This window comes from Moschus berezovskii, chromosome 12 (assembly GCF_049115385.1).
Source record: "Moschus berezovskii isolate FMDL1 chromosome 12, NW_MosBer_1.0, whole genome shotgun sequence".
Lineage (NCBI taxonomy): Eukaryota > Metazoa > Chordata > Mammalia > Artiodactyla > Moschidae > Moschus > Moschus berezovskii.
Window position 1 is genome coordinate 38,855,714 of NC_142471.1, and position 17,270 is coordinate 38,872,983.

Consider the following 17,270-nt stretch of genomic DNA (forward strand, 5'->3'; position numbering starts at 1 on the left):
TCAAAGAAATTGTTATGCATATTTCATGAAAAGGAACCAGGACTTTGCCCCATGCTGCTCTATTGTTTCCTGACTGTTCCTCCTTCATTTCTGTATCCCCTCCCTGTGATTAGTAACTGTTTGAATCTGCTCTTTACAACTAAAGGAAGGTCAAGGAGGCTGATTGATGCCTATTTTCTAAAAATAATAAATGATGACACAGAAAGGATTTATACCCAGGAAGACTCCATGGGTCCTACTCCATTTCAAAAGCCATCTAAGACATACTGGAAGATTCCTGTCAGGGTAGCAATTCTTTGCCCCATGTAAGACTGCACTTCCAGATCTGAGACCCAAAAGGAAAGCACAAAGGTGGTGGTATAAACCTAGTATTTGTCTAAAATACACAATCACCCAGGACACATTCACACCCTTCCAAATGTGTAAATCACTGGGAATTTAAACATCATTTGTGATTCTGGGAAATCATTACCCAGAAAGTCGCCATTATGCTGTGTGTGACAGATGTACTTAAATGCTTAATGCAGAATTCATAAATCATAATCACTTCCCAGAAAAGTTTTGTTAAACTTGTAATCACGACTGTGTGTAGGGATTGTTCTTTTCTGAAACAGAGCGAATGTTTCTATTAATGATGTCTAATGTCCGTCAAGGCTATGGTTTTTCCAGTGGTCATGTATGGATGTGAGAGTTGGACTGTGAAGAAAGCTGATTGCCGAAGAACTGATGCTTTTGAACTGTGGTGCTAGAGAAGACTCTTGAGAGTCCCTTGGACTGCAAGGAGATCCAACCAGTCCATTCTAAAGGAGATCAGTCCTGGGTATTCATTGGAAGGACTGATGCTAAAGCTGAAACTCCAATACTTTGGCCACCTCATGCGATGAGTTGACTCACTGGAAAAGACTCTGATACTGGGAAGGATTGGGGGCAGGAAGAAAAGGGGACGACAGAGAATGAGATGGCTGGAAGGCATCACCGACTCGATGGACATGAGTTTGAGTGAACTCCGGGAGTTTGTGATGGACAGGGAGGCCTGGCGTGCTGTGATTCATGGGTTGGCAAAGAGTCGGTCACGACTGAGCGATTGAACTGAACTGAACTGAAGTGAATGAGTGTCATCCCATTACTGTAAAACAAAAGAGTACTGGAGGGCTTCTCAGCAACTGAACCTATCACAGATAAAGCCAGAGGCTAGTTATGGTAGTGAGAACAGACTTTTGATTAGTGATATACTGTTGCATTACAGAAAGGAATCTTGTTTGAACACAGCTTCTATTCTTACAGAGGTGACTGGGTGTTTAAAAAGGAGAATGAGGGTATCTTGACTGGCTCAGCCTACAGCAGCTTGAAACAGGATTTTGGTTCCTGGCCAGAGACTGAGGTCGGTCTTGGGGTGAGAGCACCAAACCTCAGTCACTACACCAGTGGCCAATGACAAGGTCCTGGCCCTTAGGCTTTGCAGAAAAAGAATCCCCACAAAGTTAGAAAGTAGTGAAGCAAAGTGTATATTAGGAGGAAAAAGAGTCTAGAATGTATGGATAGATATACAGGCAGACTCAGAGAGAGAACTGTGCCCTCAAGGTAGTTTAAATCAAATCACTTATATGTGACATTTCTTCTGGTTATCCTTTGGCCAATTGTTTAGAATTGCCTTGTTCTGAGTATTTGGTAGGATCCTGCTATATGTGCATCTGTATCTCTTAACTAAGATAGGTTCCCTTGAAGAGGACTGTGAGTAGGTAGACTTAGCATCACTAATCTTTTGACCTCCAAGACCTTTCCAATGCATGTGTAGTCAGTGGGTGAGGTTCTCTAACTGCAAGAATGAGAAATATGTGCTTTCTTATCTTTAATCTGGGCAGGGCCAAGCTTCCTTTCTCTCCAGTTCAGTTCAGTTCAGTTCAGTCGCTCAGTTCAGTTCAGTTCAGTCGCTTAGTCGTGTCAGACTATTTGCGACCCCATGAACCACAGCACGCCAGGCCTCCCTGTCCATCACCAACTCCCGGAATTCACTCAAACTCATGCCCATCGAGTCAGTGATGCCATCCAGTCATCTCATTCTCTGTCGTCCCCGTCTCCTCCTACCCCCAATCCCTCCTAGCATCAGACTCTTTTCCAGTGAGTCAACTCATCGCATGAGGTGGCCAAAGTATTGGAGTTTCAGCTTTAGCATCAGTCCTTCCAATGAACACCCAGGATTGATCTCCTTTAGAATGAACTGGTTGGATTTCCTTGCAGTCCAAGGGACTCTCAAGAGTCTTCTCCAGCACCACAGTTCAAAAGCATCAATTCTTCGGCGATCAGTTTTCTTCACAGTCCAACTCTCACATCCATACATGACCACGGCAAAAACCATAGCCTTGACTAGATGGACCTTGGTTGGCAAAGTAATGTCTCTGCTTTTTAATATGCTATCTAGGCTGGTCATAACTTTCCTTCCAAGGAGTAAGCGTCTTTTAATTTCATGGCTGCAATCAGCATCAGCAGTGATTTTGGAGCCCAGAAAAATAAAGTCTGAAACTGTTTCCACTGTTTTCCCATCTATTTCCCATGAAGTGATGGGACCATGTGCCATGATCTTTGTTTTCTGAATGTTGAGCTTCAAGCCAAACTTTTCACTCTCCTCTTTCACTTTCATCAAGAGGCTTTTGAGTTCCTCTTCACTTTCTGCCATAAGGGTGGTGTCATCTGCATATCTGAGGTTATTGATATTTCTCCCAGCAATCTTGATTCCAGCTTGTGCTTCTTCCAGCCCAGCGTTCCTCGTGATATACTCTGCATATAAGTTAAATAAGCAGGAAGACAATATACAACCTTGACGTACTCCTTTTCCTATTTGGAACCAGTCTGTTGTTCCATGTCCAGTTCTAACTGTTGCTTCCTGACCTGCATACAGGTTTCTCAAGAGGCAGGTCAAGTGGTCTGGTATTCCCATCTCTTTCAGAATGTTCCACAGTTTATTGTGATCCACACAGTCAAAGGCTTTGGCATAGTCAATAAAGCAGAAATAGATGTTTTTCTGGAACTCTCCTGCTTACTCCATGATCCAGCAGATGTTGGCAATTTGATCTCTGGTGCCTCTGCCTTTTCTAAAACCTGCTTGAACATCTCGAAGTTCACGATTCACATATTGCTGAAGCCTGGCTTGGAGAATTTTGAGCATGACTTTACTAGCATGTGAGATGAGTGCAATCGTGCGGTAGTTTGAGCATTCTTTGGCATTCCCTTTCTTTGGGATTGGAATGAAGACTGACCTTTTCCAGTCCTATGGCCATTGCTGAGTTTTCCAAATTTGCTGGCATATTGTGTGTAGCACTTTTACAGCATCATCTTTCAGGATTTGAAATAACTTAATTGGAATTCCATCACTTCCACTAGCTTTGTTCATAGTGATGCTCTCTAAGGCCCACTTGACTTCACATTCCAAGATGTCTGGTTCCAGGTGAGTGATCATGCCATCGTGATTATCTTGGTCGTGAAGATCTTTTTTGTACAGTTCTTCTGTGTATTCTTGCCACCTCTTCAATTGCTAAGTTGTGTCCAACTCTTTGCAAACCCATGAACCGCAGCACACCAGGCCTCCCTGTCCATCACCAACTCCCGGAGTTCACTCAAACTCATGTCCATCGAGTTGGTGATGCCATCCAGCCATCTCATCCTCTGTCGTCCCCGTCTCCTCCCGCCCCCAATCCCTCCCAGCATCAGACTCTTTTCCAGTGAGTCAACTCATCGCATGAGGTCGCCAGAGTATTGGAGTTTCAGCTTTAGCATCACTCCTTCCAATGATCTTGGAGTTTCAGACCACAAGGAACTTATCTCCAATTTATTTATCCTCCGGGGCCTAGGTACCTCCTGCCTCAAGGGAGTAGGGAAGGGAAACAGTGGGGCTTGACAGAGTCAGGAAAGAGAAAAATGACCAAGAGTTGGTCATAGAAATGAGGTTAAGCCATCTGGATCTATTGCTGCTAAGTCTCTTCAGTCGTGTCCAACTCTGTGTGACCCCATAGACCGAAGCCCACCAGGCTCCACCATCCCTGGGATTCTCCTAGCAAGAACACTGGAGTGGGTTGCCATTTCCTTCTCCAATGTGTGAAAGTGAAAAGTGAAAGTGAAGTCGCTCAGTCGTGTCTGACCCTTAGCAACCCCATGGACTGAAGCCTACCAGGCTCCTCCATCCATGTGATTTTCTAGGCAAGAGTACTGGAGTGGCTTGTCATTAGCTGGCCATTATTAAACTTAGGATCCTGTCCCAGGGACTCACCGAAGACCAGGGGCATGACTAGCCTTTGAGTGTCCCCATTCATTTCATGAAAAATAGGGCACAAGACGAGAGTCATGCCTTAAATAGTGGGTGAGTCCCTGGGACTAGCTACCAAGTGAGGGTCCCTGGCTTTGCCCAGAAAAGAATTAAAGGGCTAGCCACAATAAGAGAAAGGAGGATTATTTAGAGAGATATACATTCCATAGACAGAATTTGGGTCATTTTGGAAGACAAATATGGGGTAGTTAGTTTTATTGGCTCGGCAGTTTCACAGGCTAATGAGAGAGGAGTATTCCAACTTTTTTGGGAAGGGGTGTATATTTTCAGGAATTGGGCCACTGCCCACTTTTTGAATTTTTACGGTTGGACTTGGAAGTGTCATGACTCTTGTGCATAATGTCATTTAGAAGTTTTGTTGTTGTTGTTCAGACACTCAGTTATGCACAGCTCTTTCAATCCAATAGACTGCAGCACAACAGGCTTCGCTGTCCTTCACTATCTCCCAGAGTTTGCTCAACCATTAAGTCGATGATGCCACCAATCATCCCATCCTCTGTCATCCCCTTCTCCTCCTGCCTTCAATCTTTCCCAGCATCAGGGTCTTTTCCAATTAGTAAGTTTTTCACATCAGGTAGCCCAAGTATTGGTGCTTTAGCATCAGTCCTTCCAATGAATATTCAGAGTTGATTTCCTTTAGGATTTACTGGTTTCAACTCTTTGCAGTCCAAGGGACTCTCAAGAGTCTTCTCCAGCACCACAGTTAAAAAGTATCAATTCTTCGGTGCTCAGCCTTCATTATGGTCCAACTTTCACATCTATACATGACTACTGGAAGAACCATAGCTTTGACTCTATGGACATTTGTTGCCAATGTGACATTTCTGCTTTTTAATGCACTGTCTAGATTTGTCATAGCTTTTCTTCCAGGGAGCAAGCATCTTTTAATTTCATGGCTGCAGTCCCTGTGTGCAGGGATTTTTGAATCCAAGAAAGTAAAGTCTGTCATTATTTTCATTGTTTCCTCATCTATTTGCCATGAAGTGACGGGACTGAATGTCATGATGTTAGTTTTTTAGATGCTGAGTTTTAATACAACATTTTTCACTCTCCTCTTTCACCTTCTTTAAAAGGCTCTTTAGTTTCTGTTCACTTTCTGCCATTAGGGTGGCATCATCTGCATTTTTGAGGTTATTGATTTTTCTGTCAGCAATCTTGATTTCAGCTTGTCCTTCATCCGGCCCAGCATTTCACGTGATATATTCTGGATATGAGTTAAATAAACAGGGTGACAATATACCGCCTTGACATATACCTTTCCCAATTTTGAACGAGTCTGTTGTTCCATGTCCAGTTCTAACTATTGCTCCCTGACCCACATACAGATTTCTCAGGGGGCAAGTAAGGTGGTCTGGTATCTCCATCTCTTGAAGAATTTTCCACAGTTTGTTGTGATTCACACAGTCAAAAGCTTTGGTGTAGTCAATAAAGCAGTAGCAGATATTTTCCTGGAATTTTCTTGCTTTTTCAATGATCCAACGGATGTTGGCAATTTCATCTCTGGTTCTTCTGCCTTTTCTAAATCCAGCTTGTACATCTGCAAGTTCTCAGTTCACATACTGTTGAAACCTAGCTTGAAGGATTTTGAGCATTACCTTGCTAGCAAGTGAAATGAGTGCAGCTGTGTGGTAATTTGAACATTCTTTCACATTGCCCTTCTTAGGGATTGGAATGAAAACTGACCTATACAAGCCATGTAGCCACTGCTGTGTTTTCCAAATTTGGTGGGTTATTGAGTGCAGCACTTTAACAGCATTATCTTTTAGGATTTGAAATATCTCAACTGGAATTCCATCACCCCCACTAGCTTTGTTCATAGTGATGCTTCCTAAGGCCCACTTGACTTCACAATCCAGGATGTCTGGCTCTAGGTGAGTGTTCACACTATCATGGTTATCTTGGTCATGAAGATTTTTTTTGTGTAGTTCTGTGTATTCTTGCCACCTCTTATTAACATTTTCTGCTTCTGTAGGGTCCATACCATTTCTGTCCTTTATTGTGCCCATTTTTGCATGAAATGTTTCCTTGGTACCTCTAATTTTCTTGAAGACAATAGTCTTTCCCATTCTATTGTTTTCCTCTGTTTCTTTGCATCACTCAATTAATAATGTTTTCTTATCTCTCCTTGATATTCTTTGAAATTCTACATTCAGATGGGTATATCTTTCCCTTTCTCCTTCGTCTTTTGCTTCTCTTCTTTTCTCAGCTATTTATAAGGCCTCCTCAGACAACCATTTTGCCTTGTTGCATTTCTTCTTCTTGGGGATGGCTTTGATCCCTGTCTCCTGTACAATATCATGAAACTCCATCCATAGTTCTTCAGGCACTGTGTCTATCAGATCTAATCCCTTGAATATATTTGTCACTTTCACTGTATAATCGTAGGGGATTTAATTAAGGTCGAACTTGAATGGCCTAGTAAGTTTCCCTACTTTCTTCAAGTCTGAATTTTGCAATAATGGGCTCATGATGTGAGCCACAGTCCTCTCTCGGTCTTGTTTTTGCTAATTGTTTGCTTTTCCATGTTCAGCTGCAAAACATATAATCAATCTGATTTTGGTATTGACCATCTGTGATGTCCATGTGTAGAGTCCTCTCTTGTGTTGTTGTCAGAGGGTGTTTGCTATGACCAGTGCATTCTCTTGGCAAAACTCTTGTTAGTCTTTGCCCTGCTTCATTTTGTACTCTAAGGCCAAAGTTGCCTGTTACTCCAGGTATCTCCTGACTTAGTACTTTTGCATTCCAGTCCCCTATGATGAAAAGAACATCTTTTTTCCTTGATGTTAGTTCTAGAAGGTCTTGTAGGTCTTCATAGAACCATTCAACTTCAGCTTCTTCGGCATTAGTGGTTGCGGCATAGACTTCGATTACTCTGATATTGAATAGTTGGTCTTGGAAACAAACTGAAATCATTCTGTCATTTTTGAGTTTGTACTAAAGTACTGCATTTCGGATTCTTTTGTTGACTATGAGGGCTGCTCCTTTTCTTCTAAGGGATTCTTGCCCAAAGTAGTAGATATAATGGTCATCTGAATTAAATTTGCCCATTCTGGTCCATTTTAGTTCAATGATTCCTAAAATGTCAATGTTGACTCTTTCCATCTCCTGTTTGACCATTTCCAATGTACCTTGATTCGTTGACCTAATATTCCAGGTTCCTATGCCATATTATTCTTTATACCACTGGACTTTATTTTCACCACCAGACACATCCACAATTTGGTGTCATTTCTGCTGTGGCTCAACCTCTTCATTCCTGCTGGAGTTATTTATCTGCTGTCTTCTCAGGTAACTTATTGGACACCTACCAACCTGGCCCTGGGGAGGTAGGAGAGGGTCATGGGGAGGGCTCAGCTTTTACTGTCATATCTTTTTGCCTTTCACACTGTTCACAGGATTCTCAACGCAAGAATGATGAAGTGGTTTGCTATTCACTTCTCTAGCAGACTACATTTTGTCAGAACTCTTCACCATGTCCGGCCTGTCTTGGATAGCCCTATGGCATGATGTATTACAATGAGCATATAATGAGGTTCAAGGTCTAGTGGAAGATCAATGCAAAGAAATAGAGGAAAACAACAGAATGGGTTTCTCTTCAAGAAAATTAGAGATACCAAGGGAAAATTTCAAGCAAATATGGGCACAATAAAGGACAGAAATGGTATGGACCTAAAAGGAGAAGATATTAAGAAGAGGTGGCAAGAATACACAGAAGAACTACTAAAAAAAGACCTTCATGACCCAGATAATCACGATGGTGTGATCACTCACCTAGAGCCAGATATTCTAGAATGTGAAGTCAAATGGGCCTTAGGAAGCATCACTATGAACAAAGCTAGTGGAGGTGATAGAATTCTAGTTGAGCTATTTCAAATCCTGAAAGATGATGCTGTGAAAGTGCTGCACTCAATATGCCAACAAATTATGAAAACTTAGCAGTGGCCATAGAACTGGAAAAGATCAGTTTTCATTCCAATCCCAAAGAAAGGCAATGCCAAAGAATGCTCAAACCAAAGCACAATTGTACTCATCTCACTCAAAGTAAAGTAAAGCTCAAAATTCTCCAAGACAGGCTTCAACAGTACATGAACTGTGAACTTCCAAATGTTCAAGCTGGTTTTAGAAAAGGTAGAGAAACCAGAGATCAAGTTGCCAAAATCTGTTGGATCATTGAAAAAGCAAGAGAATTCCAGAAAAATATCTACTACTGCTTTATTGACTAAACCAAAGCTTTTAACTGTGTGAATCAAAACAAATTGTGGAAAATTCTTCAAGAGATGAGAATACCAGACCATCTGACCTGCCTCTTGAGAAACCTGTATGCAGGTCAGGATGCAATAGTTAGAAATGAACATGGAATGACCGACTGGTTGACAGAAAGGAGTACATAAAGGCCATATTTTGTCACCCTACGTACTTAACTTTTATGCAGAGTACATCATGAGTAATGATGGACTGGATGAAGCACAAGCTGGAATCAAGATTGCTGGGAGAAATATCAATAACCTCAGATATGTAGATGACACCACCCTTATAGCAGAAAGCGAAGAAGAACTAAAGAGACTCTTGATGAAAGTGAAAGAGGAGAGTGAAAAAGTTGGCTTAAAGCTCAACATTCAGATAACTAGGATCTGGTCCCATCACTTCATGGCCAATAGATGGAAAAACAATGGAAACAATGACAGCCTTTATTTGGGGGGGCTCCAAAGTCACTGCAGATGGTGACTGCAGCCTTTAAATTAAAAGACCCTTGCTCCTTGGATGAAAAGTTATGACCAACAAAGACAGCATATTAAAAAGAGGAGACATTAATTTGCCAACAAAGGTCCGTCTAGTCAAAGCTATGGTTTTTCCAGTAGTCATGTATGGATGTGAGAGTTGGACTGTAAAGAAAGCTGAGCACCAAAGAATTTATGCTTTTGAACTGTGGTATTGGAGAAGACTTTTGAGAATCCCTTGGACTGCAAGGAGATCCAACCAATCCATCCTAAAGGAAATCAGCCCTGAACATTCCATTGAAGGAGTAATGCTGAAGCTGAAACTCCAATACTTTGGCCACCTGAGGCAAAGAACTGACTGACTGGAAAAGACCCTGATGCTGGGAAAGATTGAAGGCTGGAGGAAAAGGGGACGACAGAGGAAGAGAAGGTTGCATGGCATCACTGACTCGATGGACATGAGTTTGAGTAAGCTTTGGCAGTTGGCTATGGACAGGGAGGCCTGGCGTGCTGTAGTCCATGTTGCCGCAAAGAGTCGGACATGACTGAGCAACTGAACTGAACTGAACCGAACGGCGAGTGGAAGCTGAATATCCCACCATCTTGGGCCTAGTTGATTCTTACGAGTTTATGTCATATCCTGTTTCTTAGTAGTTGTGTCATTCTGTTCACGGGCGTGCCGTGCCCCCTTCCTGTGTCACTCTCTGGAAAGACAGGGACTGGAAGACTGAGGCCCTGTCCTTCCTAATGATTACCTTTCAAGTACATGTTTTAAGGTCCATGAAAAAGATTCTTCACAGTTGTAAGAGATACGTATTGCATATCAGAGGAACAAAGGATGCTTTTCAGGGCTAACCCCTTGTTAATCAATACTCTGAGAAAGAGAGGTTTGCGGCCTATCCTCAGTCATTGGCTAAAACAAAGGGCCAATTATTTGGAGGCTTTGAGGGTTTTGTTTGTTTGTTTTTGGTGGTTTTGGCAAGCATTTTATGGAGGGCTAGGAATATAGCAATGGCACCCCACTCCAGTACTCTTGCCTGGAAAATCCCATGGACGGAGGAGCCTGGTGGGCTGCAGTCCATGGGGTCACTAAGAGTCGGACACAACTGAACGACTTCATTTTCATGCATTGGAGAAGGAAATGGCAACCCACTCCAGTGTTCTTGCCTGGAGAATCCCAGGGATGGAGGAGCCTGGTGGGCTGCCATCTATGGGGTCGCACAGAGTTGGACACGACTGAAGCGACTTAGCAGCAGTAGCAGGAATATAGCATGATTGTGAGCTGTTAGAACTATGGTAGAGTTTACTCTGCTCTTTTAGTGTGGGGGTGATGGATGAAATCATTTGGGCAGAGAATCTGCAGATTTTTGAGGCCAGAAAAATGAAAGTGTTAGCCACTCAGTCGTGTCTGACTCTTTGCCACCCCATGGTCTATAGCCCGCCAGGCTCCTCTGTCCATGGAATTCTCCAGGCAAGCATATTGGAGTGGGTTGCCATTCCCTTCTCCAGGGGATCTGCTCAATCCAGGGATTGAAACTGGGTCTCCTGCATTGCAGGCAGGTTCTTTACTGTTTCAGCCACCAGGGAAGCCTTGTAAAGGCTAAAGTTGAGGCCTAATTGAAAAACAAGACCTCAAAGGAGCCTGTCTAATGTTTGCTTTAGAAGAGAGTCTGTCAGTCCCTAAGCATTTTATAGGATTGCAGCCAAAACACATACACAGGTTTTATCCTTTTTTACTAAACATATGATCAATCGCATTTTATCTCTGCATTATGATCTCCACTCGCACTCATTTGCGAGAGTACATAATAGACCACAAAGTGGTCACCTCACAAATTACTCCTCCATTCCCGCCTAATAGATCCTCATGTTCTTTTCTGTTGTTTAATTATTAGAGTTAAGCTTCTGAAACTTAATTTAATTGGAATTATTAGGATTAGGAAAACAAGAAAGAAATTATTAACCATAGGGGTTGAAACACTTGAAAGACCGCTGGGTCCTATAATTTTCTTTTTCTCTCCCTCTTCCTATTCTTCAGTCCACCCCTCCCCAGCATTCTGTGTGCTGGCACAGGGCAGCAGAGATTCAACTGGATCATTCCTCCATAGTCCATAAAAAGTGGCTTTTTATATTCATCCCATTTCTGGATAAAGGGAGTATATGTAGGATATTTTGTCTCTTTGAATTGTGGCGTGATCAGCTAGTGAAACTGTGAAACTCAGCTTGAGAATTGAACCTATGTGTCAGGACTCAAACCTAGCTAAAAGTCAGACTGGGGCTTGAACCCACAGTCATTTAACTGAGATCACACACATGGTCTGGGAACATAATGAAGCTCAGGTTCTTGATGTCTCCTGAGAGAATGAATTCAGTGAGAGACCAAGTAATATGTAAGAAGTGGATTTATTTAGAAAGATACACATTCTATAGACAGAATGAGGTCCATCTCAAAAGGCAAGAACAACCTTGGGAGAAACACACTCCACAGACAGTGTGGGCCACCTCAGAATGTAAGAGGCCCTCAAATATGGCATGGTTCGCTTTTATGGGCTGGGTAATTTCACAGACTAATGACTAGGGGGGTTTTTCCAACTATTTTAGGAAAGGAGTGGGGATTTCTTGGAATTGGACCACTGCCCACTTTTTGGTCTTTTTTTGGTTACCCTCTGAACTGTCTTGGCACCAGTGGTATATCAGTTAGCATGCTAATCTATTACAATGAGCATAAAATGAGGCTCAAGTTCTACTGGAAGTCAGATCTTCTGCCATCTTGGACCTAGTTGGTTCTAACCAGTTTTTGTCATGTCCTATGACTGTATTATTCTTTTAAGGGTTTCACCCTGCTCCCTTCCCTCCTGTTTCATTAGGATAACACATCTGAAGGGATCCACAGTCAGAAAGGCTACATAGAAGCTGGGAGTTCAGGCAGAGAATAGGTAAGAGGAAGGCAATTAAGGACCTTGAAAGAGTGCAAGGTGCACTGAGAAAACCTATGCATGCTAACCATAGCATTCTATACATTGTCAGCTGGGCTCAAGGGATTTCTGGGCAGATCACTTTAACAAGACTAGACTAACATGAACAAGTTGCTTTCCCAAAGGCACATATCAATTTCCATTCTAGAAAAAAATATAGGTCACTACCAACTTTGTTATACCTTTGTCAAGATTTCTTTTGCTAGTTTAATAGGAGAAAATTGTATTCTTTAATTAAATTTCACTGTCTGAGAGGGTAATGTAATCTCTGTGCATATATTTCTAGTCATATTTCCTCTTTGGTGAATTATATGCTGATACCCTCGTTCGTAATTTTATTATAAGAATAAAATAACAGTTTGACAGCAATTTTTCATGCCATATGTTATGGGAGAAAATAGTAATAGAGAATACATATCACTAATCCATTAAAAAGAAATTGAAATGTGTAAGAACATCGCTTTCTTACAATGGTATGCTTAAGATACATAAGAAGCATATAGGACATCTGAGCAGTTGGTCAAATAACAAGTAATCCTAGGGAAATAAATAACTTGTAATAGGGCTAAGAAAAGTCTGCATGCATATTAAAATGCAAATGTATCAAAGAAAATTTGGAAAAGCATTTTTCTTTTGTAGGTCTATATTCCTTTGGACAAGAGCTACAAGGAAACAACAGTGTCAATGATAATAACAAAAATGATAAAATAATAATAATCATAGCAAATAATGTGTACTGGGTACAGACGTAGAATCGTGCTAAGTAATAGAAATGCGTAGCCTTATTTAGTCCTAACAGCAGCTCCTTAGAGTTTACACCCACAGTGTGCAAAAGAGGAATCTAGGACTCAAAGCTTGAGTCAGGCAGCTAGCGAGCAGCTGAGAACCAAACCCACATCCCAGTAGCTCAGTGGTTCTCAAGAGGGGGCACTGTTGCCCCCATGGAACATTTGGCAACGTTGAGAAACACTTGGGGTGTTACAGCTTGGGAGGAAAGTGCACAGGCATCTATGACAAGACGGTGCTGACAAATATCCTATAATGCTTGGGGTAGTCTTCCATGACAGAAAATTATCTTTCCTAAATGTCAAGAGTAGTGAGGAAGTCCAGAGTCCAAGGTCAAGCTGCAAGGTGTGACCACTAGGAAATTCAGAAAGCCTAGCACTGAAGTTCTATCACAGCCTCCCCACTGCAGGCGTTCATTTCTGCTGCATGGAAGGAGACAGGTAACCCAGGCACACTGCAATCCTTCAGTTCAGTTCAGTTCAGTCGCTCAGTCGTGTCCGACTCTTTGCGACCCCTTGAATCACAGCATGCCAGGCCTCCCTGTCCACCACCAACTCCTGGAGTTCACTCAAACTCATGTCTATCGAGTTGGTGATGCCATCCAGCCATCTCATTCTCTGTCGTCCCCGTCTCCTCCCACCCCCAATCCCTCCCAGCATCAGATTTAGGAGGGAAAATTTCTTACCTTGCTTACCATATCAGGCAAATTTGTCTTTATTCTATCTTGGACCCCAGGTTAACTACTTGATATTCTTTGCAAATTGTAATGTTTAACAAATGAATTGGCTGTGTCTGGCATTCCCTTGAGTTCTTTAAACATTCATGGGGAAGGGTTTCACTTTACAGTCATTTAACAAGATGTGAAACACCAGTCCAGTGAAGCAGCATGATACCCTGGCAACACTTGACTCAGAAGCTGCAGAACTAGACCTGGCAGTGCCTTGGAAGCAGCAACCCCATACCATCATTTACAAAGGAAGCACTTGTGACTCAGAGAGATGATCTGACCTCATTCCCTGTGTCCCTGGTGAGAGAGAGTGAAAGAGAGAGAGAGAGAGAACTGGGATTGGAGTTAAAACGTCCAGACTAGTCACGGGAGTGAAACTTCTCAGCACCTAGTCGAGGGATCAGAAACAGAAGTCATCAAAAGAGAGAAGATCTATCCTTCTCTCTTAAAATCAAGAAAAAACTATACATTAGTGAAAAGTAAAGGAACAGAGAATACGCCTTCCCATAGATTTTCAATTCCCATCTTAGGAAAGACAAGTTTGTGGAGATAACATTCAGTGAGAAAGAACTGGAAGAGGATATTTGCATGCTAAAGGAGAATAATAAAAATTTAATCCCTTGATAATTGGTCATGATAACTGGAGGACAGAGGCATTTATTCTGTTTTGATAATTGGTAGAGAGAGTCTACCAATATTTTTTGGATAATTTTTTGATGATTGATAGAGAGAGGTGGAGAAGGCAATGGCAAGCCACTCCAGTACTCTTGCCTAGAAAATCCCATGGATGGAGGAGCCTGGTAGGCTGCAGTCCGTGGGGTGGCTAAGGGTAGGATGCGACTGAGCGACTTCACTTTCACTTTTCACTTTCACACACTGGAGAAGGAAATGGCAACCCACTCCAGTGTTCTTGCCTGGAGAATCCCAGGTATGGGGGAGCCTGGTGGGCTTCCGTCTATGGGGTCACACAGAGTCGGACACGACTGAAGTGACTTAGCAGCAGCAGCAGCAGCAGAGAGAGGCATTTATTCTGTAATGCATTTTGAACACTTTTCTATACTGGACACTACACAGAAAGCTTAAAAATACAAACAGGAGAGATGGAGCATGATTTCCAGGAGCTCATGCCAAAGCCTTTGACTGTGTGGATAACAATAAACTGTGGAATATTTTTCAAGAGATGGGAATACCAGACCACCTGACCTGCCTCTTGAGAACCGTGTATGTAGGTCAGGAAGCAACAGTTAAACTGGACTTAGAACAACAGACTGGTTCCAAATAGGAAAAGGAGTATGTCAAGGCTGTATACTGTCACCCTGCTTATTTAACTTATATGCAGAGTACATCATGAGAAACGCTGGGCTGGAGGAAGCACAAGCTGGAATCAAGATTGCTGAGAGAAGTATTAATAACCTCAGATGTGCAGATGACACCACCCTTATGGCATAAAGTGAAGAAGAACTAAAGAGCCTCTTGATGAAAGTGAAAGAGGAGAGTGAAAAAGTTGGCTTGAAGCTCAACATTCAGAAAACAAAGATCATGGCATCTGGTCCCATCACTTCATGGGAAATAGGTGGAGAAACAGTGGAAACAGTGTCAGACTTTATTTTTTTGGGCTCCAAAATCACTGCAGATGCTGATTGCAGCCATGAAATTAAAAGACGCTTACTCCTTGGAAGGAAAGTTATGACCAACATAGATAGCATATTCAAAAGCAGAGACATTACTTTGTCAACAAAGGTCCATCTAGTCAAGGCTATGGTTTCTCCAGTGGTCATGTATGGATGTGAGAGTCGGACTATAAAGAAAGAGAATGCCAAAGAATTAGTGCTTTTGAACTGTGGTGCTGGAGAAGACTCTTGAGAATCCCTTGGACTGCATGGAGATCCAACCAGTCCATTCTAAAGGAGATCAGTCCTGGGTGTTCATCGGAAGGACTGATGTTGAAGCTGAAACTCCAATACTTTGGCCATCTGATGCGAAGAGCTGACTCATTTGAAAAGACTCTGATGCTGGGAGGGATTGGGGGCAGAAGGAGAAGTGGTCAACAGAGGATGAGATGGTTGGATGGCATCACCGACTCAATGAACATGAGTTTGGGTAAACTCCTGGAGTTGGTGATGGACAGGGAGGCCTGGTGTGCTGCAGTTCATGGGTTTGCAAAGAGTTGGACACGACTAAATGATTGAACTGACTAACATGGGCTAGTGGTAGAAACAAATATGTAAGCATCACCTTTCAAATATTGTGGATACGTTAAGTCAAATTACTATCAAGTAATGGAAAAGGGCATCTATAATTGAACAGGGTAATCTGCAAAGCCTTCCCTGAAATAGGTGACATTTACACTGAGTCTTGAGAGTCAGTTGAAGTGTTATCAGATAGTTTGACAGGAGTTGGTCAGAAGAGGTGATTTCTTTGAACTGTGAATTGAAGCTAATTTTCAACAGTTCTAGTATAAAACCTGATCTCTTATTTTAAATATCAAATTCTAAATTACAGATTCGCTGTAGGTTCTAAAAAATTCACCTGTGGATTCAAATATGTTTTAAACATTTCATAAGGACCAGGGATATAATGGTGACCAAAAATGACAGTGTTCCTACTTTCAAGGAGCTTACTGATGACTATTAATAGCTCTAACAGAGTTATTAGAACTTACAGAAGGCAGAAGTGGGAGATAACCTGACAGCAGGAAGATCTAAGAGCTCTCTGAGAAGAGGGAACTGTGCTCAGTTCCCCTGTTGAGCAGGTACCTGGATGAGGTGAGATGGTGGAGGGTGGGGGATGGGGGTTGGGAGGCACATTCGCTGTGCTGGGTGTCTGGAAGAGATGTCTAGCTCTATTCTTCCTCTCCAGTGGAATGTGTTAACATTTGACAGCAGTTGTTGCAGTTCTTTCAGCTCTGGTACATTGTGCGAACATTCTTAAAATAACCACAACTGTCAAGTTGTTTTTAATTACTCATATTTAGAGATCGAGATGAAACTCCACTCTCAAACATGTCATAACCACTCAGTCTCACCATCTTCTCGGCTCACAAGTCAGATTTGCAATAAAGAACTTTTTGATACAGACCTAGGTGAGCTGAGAGCAAGGTGGAGACAAGACCTTGAAAACCGTAGAAACCATTTAACAATATCTTCCCTCCTGTCTTTATCATCTGGGATCCCAGACCAGGTGATTATCAATGCTGTCAACATTGCTTTCCAACAAAGACACTGCTTTCACTTAAACTTCTGACTCAGGCTGCTTAAAGGGGACAGACTTGGAAACAGCATATCTTCCTCTACTTTTGATATGCTCCTACTTCATCTGACAGGTCTGTCGATTTCAGGGCACCACTAACAGCGTGCTAAGAGCAAGACAGGTGATGGTGCAAACAAAGGCAGGCATCCTCAGCACCCGACAGCATCTCCACAAGGAGGGCTTTCAGAGAAGCCAGTCAGGATGGGTGCTTCCCTGGTAAATACAGTACTACCTGGTGTCTAAGTGGGCTTCTGAAAGAAAACCAGTTGAGTTCATGCTGAAAGGATCAGTGAATGGTCTGGGCCATCTTCTCTTTCCTGATTAAAGTGACATTTTGTACATTTGTACAAATGGAGTTTTAACAAAGCATGTATATATACACAGGAAGTCAAGATCTAAGTACAGGGAGAAAACATAGAATCAACTGCCATATTCTGTAACATTGTATAGAAATGTTAAGATGGGAGAGCCATGGTGGCCGCTGGCCTGGGCACTTG

General features: G+C 42.3%; 1 protein-coding gene across 6 annotated transcripts in view; it reads left to right on the forward strand.

Annotated features, from left to right (window-relative positions):
- NRG3 (neuregulin 3) overlaps positions 1–17,270 on the forward strand; it is a 1,266,499-nt gene that overhangs the window by 1,226,020 nt on the left and 23,209 nt on the right. The gene's annotated exons all lie outside the window — the stretch shown is intronic.